The sequence below is a fragment of the Cicer arietinum genome, chromosome 3 (genome assembly GCF_000331145.2).
Source record: "Cicer arietinum cultivar CDC Frontier isolate Library 1 chromosome 3, Cicar.CDCFrontier_v2.0, whole genome shotgun sequence".
Taxonomy (NCBI): Eukaryota; Viridiplantae; Streptophyta; class Magnoliopsida; order Fabales; family Fabaceae; genus Cicer; species Cicer arietinum.
In genome coordinates this window covers 5,038,014-5,045,713 of record NC_021162.2, presented here as the reverse complement: position 1 = coordinate 5,045,713, position 7,700 = coordinate 5,038,014, and positions in this window count along the sequence as shown.

The window sequence follows — 7,700 nt, the reverse complement described above, 5'->3', positions numbered from 1 at the left end:
CATGGAAAATGTCATTTCCCATTTCAAGTTAATTTCTCTTGCTAACGCTTATCAACCATCTTGTTAGAATATCTCTCATCATTATTACATTTAAACAACCATACATCAAGGGGGTGCTTGGTTGTTATATTCTATACTTTTTTTCCATTAAAATTAAAAATTATTCACAAAAATAAATGTTTGTCATCCTCAAAAGGGGGAGATTGTTAGACCCAAGTTGGTTTGAAGAACTTGTTTTCATGATAACCAAATTATTTGGTGGGAACAATTTAACGCACTAATGTTTTGTTTTAGTGTGCAGTTTCGAGATCAGTTTATTTTATATGAGTTCATAGTACATCCTACGATCTTTTGGTTCAAGTTAAACCATCACCAAGGCTGAATTCTATTCTCTGTATTCTAAGTCTGGTGAATACGCTCTAAGACGTGCCTCTGGTGAATTTATTTAATACAAGAAAAGCTTTGATTAGTCTTGCTTTGATGATCACATCAAGCATATGGTCTCTCTGCCTCTGATAACATTGAAAAGCAAGTGATTGCCTGCCTATGATAATGGCATGAAGCATCTGATCGTATGAATTACTTAATAGTCTATGCTCTAACGAAAGTCAATGTTTGAAAAGACAAAGCTTTTACGCATCCTCTGCTAAACACCATGTATCTGTATTTGTTTGAAAATCTATGACACATGTTGGAACCAAGTTAGTTTTATGCTTAGATTTTTTACAATAACAAATGTATTTTATGAGAACAATATATTTGAGTTCATAGAGTATGAAAAAAGATTCATGTAAGTGAAGAAAATCTAAAATTAGATATGATTCAAATTTATAATGGAAGAAAATATAAAATAAGATTTGATTCCAATTTTTAATTAATGAAAATATAAAATAAGATTTTATTCATATTTATAATTGAAGAAAATCTAAAATATGATTTGATTTAGATTTATAATTGAAGAAAATCTTTGACTAAGTTGAAAAGAAGATATGGTCATGATTTGAAGAAGATATTATCAACATCCTATCATCAAGAAGATATGAATTATTTACAAGAATATTTTATCAAGATTTATCACAAGAGTAAATATGATTTTGAAATAAAATGTTCCAAATTTTTTAGAGGATAAAGTTTGTAACTTTGTTACGTATGGAAAAGCTTTTCAAGATTTTCTTGCAAACGACATTGATAAAAGCGAAGAACCCTATATAACATGTGTTGTTAGCAGAAACAATAAACGTGGTATTGGTTTGGAAGAACCATATAAAGCTCCCGAGATTATCTTACTTGATATTGCTTAAATTAATGTCACAATAAAAGACATTGTCCTATGCATAAAACATGGAAAGAGAAGACACCTTTTAGAACTAACAAACCAAGACCCAACCAAATGTAGGTACCTAAGAATAAAATAATATATCTTGCAGATATCCTTAGCAACAAAGTTAAAACATCTGTCATGGTACCTGGACAATGGATGCTCACAACACATAACAGGAGAAAAGTCTATGTTCCAAGACCTCGTCCTCAAGAACGGAGGATCCGTAGGTTTTGGAAGTGATAAAAAGGTAAGATCATTGGGAACAACACACTAGGAAATGGTATTTTTCTCTCTATTAAAAATGTATTATTACTAAAAGGACTAATGCATAACCTATTGAGCATAAGCTATTTAAGCCTCAATGGTTACGATGTTGTCTTTAATCAAAAGTCCTGTAAGGCAATAAGTCAAACTGATGGGTCCTTACTATTTAATGGCCAAAGAAAAACAATATTTACAAGATAAATTTATCTGATTTTTAAAGAGAAAAAATAAAGTGTCTCATGTATGTGAATGAAGAGCAAATGATTTGGAATAAAAGTTAAGGAGATGCCAAATTGAAATAAATCTCAAAATTGAAAAGACTTGATTTAGTCAGAGGCTTGCCAAATCCTAAATATGAATCAGATGTTCTTTGTGAGGTATGACAGAAAAAGAAACAAAAAAAAAAATCATATTTGGCCCTATAAAGATTGCCCCTGTCATTGGTAAAAAGTATGGACGCTTTATTGTTGATGATAATTCTAGATGAACATGGGTAAAGTTCCACAAACACAAGGCTGAGTCACACAAAGTTTTTATTTCCTTCCACAAACAAGTGCAAAATAAAAATAAAAAAAGGTTTTTGTATTGCAACAATTCGTAGTGATAATGGGGTGAATTTGAAAATACGTTTTTTGAAAACTTCTATGAAGAGAATGAAATTTTACACAACTTTTCATCTTCCAGAACACCTAAAAAAAATGATTTTGTATACTACAATGTTTTCTGAAATGGCATACACCATAATTCATGAAATGAATGTTGTCAAACCTTTTTGGGCAGAAAGAATGAACACTTCATGTTATATGCAGAATAAAATCTATATCGGACCTATTCTTATTAAGACTCCTTATGAATTGTGAAAATGAATAAAGCCCAACATTTCATACTTTCATCAATTTAGTTGCATATGCTATATTTGAATACCAAAGAGAAGCTTGGCAAATTTGATTAGTGCACCTTTTTGGGATACTTTGAAATGTCTAAAATGAGTTCAATATCATGGGATATAAGTGAACTCATCAGCTCTTCAAGAGGCAATTTATTTAGATCTTTAGTCTCTTGAATTGTTGTAACCTTTGGTCTCCAGTTATTGGCAAGACTTGTGAGAATCTTCTTGACGTGGTCAGAAATAGTGTAACTCTTTTAGAAAACCTTCATCCTAGAGACCAAAGTTTGAAATTTAAAAAACATATTCTCAATGTCTTTATTTTCTTCCATCTGGAAGAGTTCTTACTTCCTTGCAAGTAGATTTGTCGTAGCTTCATGTACCTGCTTATTTTATAATACATCTTGTATTGTTTCTTTTGATCAACGTTAAGATCCTTTCTGAATTTTTCAACACCAGCAGCGTCTTTTGGAGCTTTATATCCAACTTTGACTATGTTCCAAAGTTTATGATCATGTGAGATGTAGAAACTTATGAGACTATTTTCAAGTACTCGAATCTTTCTTCATAAAATAAAGGAGGTATGTTAATGTTTCCACTTGTAATTTCATCACCAAAGTTAGTAATAATAGAACATATCTTTACTCAAACACGATTAAGTGCTAAGCTTTAGGAACGTGTTTTAATACCAATTGTAGAACGAGAAGCACGATAAAGGGGAGGATGGTTGAATTGTGTTTTATCCTAATTCACCACCAACCCGATGACAACTTCCTTTCCCTTCAAACTGAAGGATTTCAACCACTAATTCACCAATTGAGTCACACTTCCACTGAGCACATGGTAGTCAATCAAACTGTACTGAAGTCTTCTTAACCTTCTAGTTTAGGATAGTCAAGTTGTTGAGGAATGCAATCATTACTTGGCTAGGTTACATAAAAGTTTAAGGGTTTTCTGAATACTCTCAGAAAAGGGTGTTTACAATGTTGTATTCTTAAAAACTATTTTCAACATTTAGACAAAACAAGGATATAAAGCAAAAGTGTAGAGACTGTTGTATTGTGCTTATTGCATTGTGTTGTTCTTCTATCCATCAAAGAAGGTTATATGTCCTTTTACAAAGAAACTTTAGGATTTCTGGTTGTTTTCTTGATTTAAGAAATCGACACGTGTCATGAAGTTTCATATCAATTATTTAGAGATTTATTCGCCATTAAATCTTGTCCAAAAATAGTACTTGTAATTGATTCTACGTATCTTGATATGGAGACATAGAGATAAGATGATATTTTCTATCAGAGTATGTCACATAGACCTTCATACAAATAACAGATTCAAAATGTTGAGTAGAGGAAACAAAAATTTATTTTCTTTACAGCGTTGACTTTTCATCAGAACATTTGCTATCTAGATGCTTGACACGATTATTAGAGCTGACAATCACTTGCTTGTCACACTTATCAAAGACACATGATCACTTACTTGCTTTTTCAAAGGCAAAGTGATTAGATGCTTGTTGTAGTCACCAGAGCCAGATTAATCAAAGCATTACTTGTTCTAGGTAGACTCACCTAAGGCGTGTTTTAGAGTGTGTTCACTAGACTTAGAATTTGAAAATATGAGCGGATTCTTGGTGTTTGTTTAACTTAATCCAATTATTAGAGGATGCAGCGTACAGTCATTCCTAATAAACCTGATATGAGAACTGCACACTTAAACAGAATATTAGTGCTTTAAATTGTTCCCACAAAATAATTTTATTTTCATAAGGGTCATAGCTCTTCGACCAACTTAGTTCTAATTGTTTTCCCCTTGGTCCATTTATATGCATACAATAAGAACATATAAAAATTCAAAAATATTGCTTACGTAAATTGAGTTCACGTACATTACATGAATTGAATTGACGCAAACTATGTGAACTCAATTCACATACGAATACGTATTCATAAACCACTTACGTATTTTTCCTGATCACTATAAAATTTTACATGTACGTAAAATAATTTTACTGAATTTATGTTAACTATATTTGTGTAGCGCTTGTAATTTCTGTAATTTCTTAAATTACAGGTCATATGGAAACACATGTGTGTAGCACCTATAAATTCTTAAATTGTAGGACATATGTGAACACTTAATACCTAAAGATATGTGATTTAAGTTTGAGCACAATGTATTATTTACAAGATACATGAACTCAGATCCTGTAAAATTCTCATATTTTGAAGAAAAAAATTACAAATACAAAAGCACATAAGTAAACATACATTGTTGATGGCTTCAACACAATAATAAAAGGAGAGTTATGGGGTGTAAGTTATGAGTGAGAGTATGAGTTATAAATGTATATGAATTATTAGGTGTGAAATATGAGTATGTGATATGGGTTTAAGATATTATGGCGTGAGTGATGGCGATGAAGAAAGAAAGAGATAAAATAGATTTTAAAAATAAGTGAAATAGTAGATGACATTTTGAGTATTTTTATTTTAAGAAAATTTGATGGGCCGTAGGCAACAACCTAGATGTATAGGTGGCAAAATTGAAAAATTTATCTCTCGAAAGCTTTGGGATTATGAGCTAAAAAAAAAACTAGCTATTTTTATATAAAAAAATACACATTAGGATTTTTAAAATGAATAAAGAGATTTTTAACCATTTTCAAATTTCCAAACTTACTTGTTTTATTTTGGAAACGTTACAATGGGAAACAGTTGGATAAAAACATAGACTCCGTTTTCTTTCGAAAGTTATTTTGAATTTTTATTTTTAAAAAATCTGTATCTATTTTATTTTGATGAGAGATTTTTAAAATAGTTTCTCTACCTTTTAACTGTTTCTAAAAATATACACAATTATTTTATATAAAATAATATTTTACATCTTTATTAACAAATAAAATTAACACAAATTTTAAAAGTAAATTTAAAAAATTAAACGGTCACATAGTTTTCATATCATTACTACTTTTGGATTGAATTATAATCAAAAGTAATTAATTACAAATATATCAAAAATATTGATTAATTACTTTTAATTTTCTTGATGCAATATAAAAATAATTTTATTTCCTAAACTATCGTTAGTTATCATTTAGTTTTGTATGAGATTATGATGTTGAATAATACTTTTGTAATAATAGAATTAAATTAAAGGGTTAAAATAAGTTTTGAATCCTATAAAATGATGAAATTTCACTTTTAGTCCCTTTAAAAATATTTAACACTTTTTAGTCCCTACAAATATATTATAGTCACTATTCGAATGTCGACATATATTTTTAAATGAGTTTTTGTTAGACATGTTTACAGCATTTTAAAAAGTTCATTCTCAAAAAGTAAATTTGAAATTCGACTCCTAGGTCCATATTTTCGTTGATTTTATCTTGCGTTTATAATATTTAAAAAATTTATATTTAAATCCTCTTAAGTTAAAAAATTCTAAATTTTTATGGGGATATTTTTTTATAATATTTTAAACGTCCTAGAAAAATATAATTCCAAAATTTAATAGTTCAAGGATAATTAAATATGTTTCTTTCCCCCAATGACAAAACTGCTTGCGGGAAAATTTTGTATGGACTAAAAATTGTTGTTTTATATATAGGGATTAAAAGCAAAATTTCAAAATTTTATTGGGATTAATTACTTATTTAACCCTAAATTAAATAGGTTTAAATTAGTTAGTTTTTACAAGTACACGCATGTTTGGCTGCCATTTTAGATGAGACAAAATCAATTTTGGAGGTCTAGAATTGATTTTAAGAGTTTGGGTAGTATCAAGTAGAATTGATTATGTCACCATAATTGACTTTGATTTGAAGCTATGATTTCTAGCTTTTGAGTATAAATGTGATTTTTACATTGAAATTATTGTTCAACTCACTTTTAAAAGAAATTAATTTATATAAAATTAATATTTATATCTGATCTGATTTGGACCGAAAAAAGACAGTTGGTTTTGTGAGCTGGATGAAGAGTAAGAGGGTTGGTTCCTACAAACACTCCAGCACTCAAGTAAGTATTGATTCAATTAGAGTAAGAGGATTGTATTGAGAAAGTATGCGTACCTTTTTGAGTACCAAAGGTACTATTTATATAAGTAAAAGTCCAAAACTGAGGCAGACAACCATAATGAATGACCATTATGGTTAGTAGATTTAACAGAAAGATGTGTAACAGCTAGGTTAAACTATTGGGGTAAACAAATCTAGTTGTTTGTGTTGAGATGGTGTTTCAGACCGGGTCTATATGAGAAGTCGGATTGAGCTTCGGCCAATTCGAAATAGTTTCCCCCAAGTCATTATCGAGGAAGAGGCAATGGCTAGAGAAGTCGTATAGAGAAGTCTTCCAATATAGAGAAAAACATTTCATGTGGAAGATGTTCTACTAATTTTCATAAATTGACACTCTAAAGTCATATTGATCATTAAGATGTGTTCCATTTTGTCGTGGTCTAGAGATTTGTTATCAGTAGAGAATACGATCCTTTGTTTTAGACTACAATATGTACTCGATGCATTTTAAGGTGTCCAACTAGCTTTTTAGTCGTCAGGGTAATAGGTGATATATTAGTCATCTCTTTGTCGAACTGGAACGTATTCGACCCTGAAAGTTCGACCATTCCCATGGCTTAATTTTTGGTGCTTTAATTTGTTAGTTGAGAGGATTTGAGAGGTTGGCGAAATTACGTGACGTGATACCTTTTGGTATTCTTTTTGTGACATTTGTCCCTTATGGGTTAGGCACTTGAGTTCCTATGATTGTTCAATTTAATTTCACATTGTTTTAAGATATATTCGCGTCAGTCGATTGGTGCCATTTGAATTCCCATTGTTGGATCATTTAAGGTTTATAATGGGTCACATCAAGTATTGGAGGGGCTCTTATTACCTTCATCATCTTCTTCATTTTTCATCTGTTTCATTTGAAGTCCTTCCCCTCTTTTACTTATGTGTTGGTAGTGCTCGTTTTCTATTTTCGGTACATTTGTGACTTCAAGATTCTAGCACGTACCCGATAAGTTGATATGTTGTTTTGTTATTACATTTTCTGCCTTGTTTTTTAGTTTTTTCATATTTGCATTTTCTGCATTTTCATGGTAACCCATGGTGGTTACAGGTATGGCGGTGCATGGTTGGTTTTTTATTTATTTTTTTTATTTTTTTTTATTTTTATAAAACAAATCATATCCATTTTAAAACCAATATATGGATTTAGATTTATA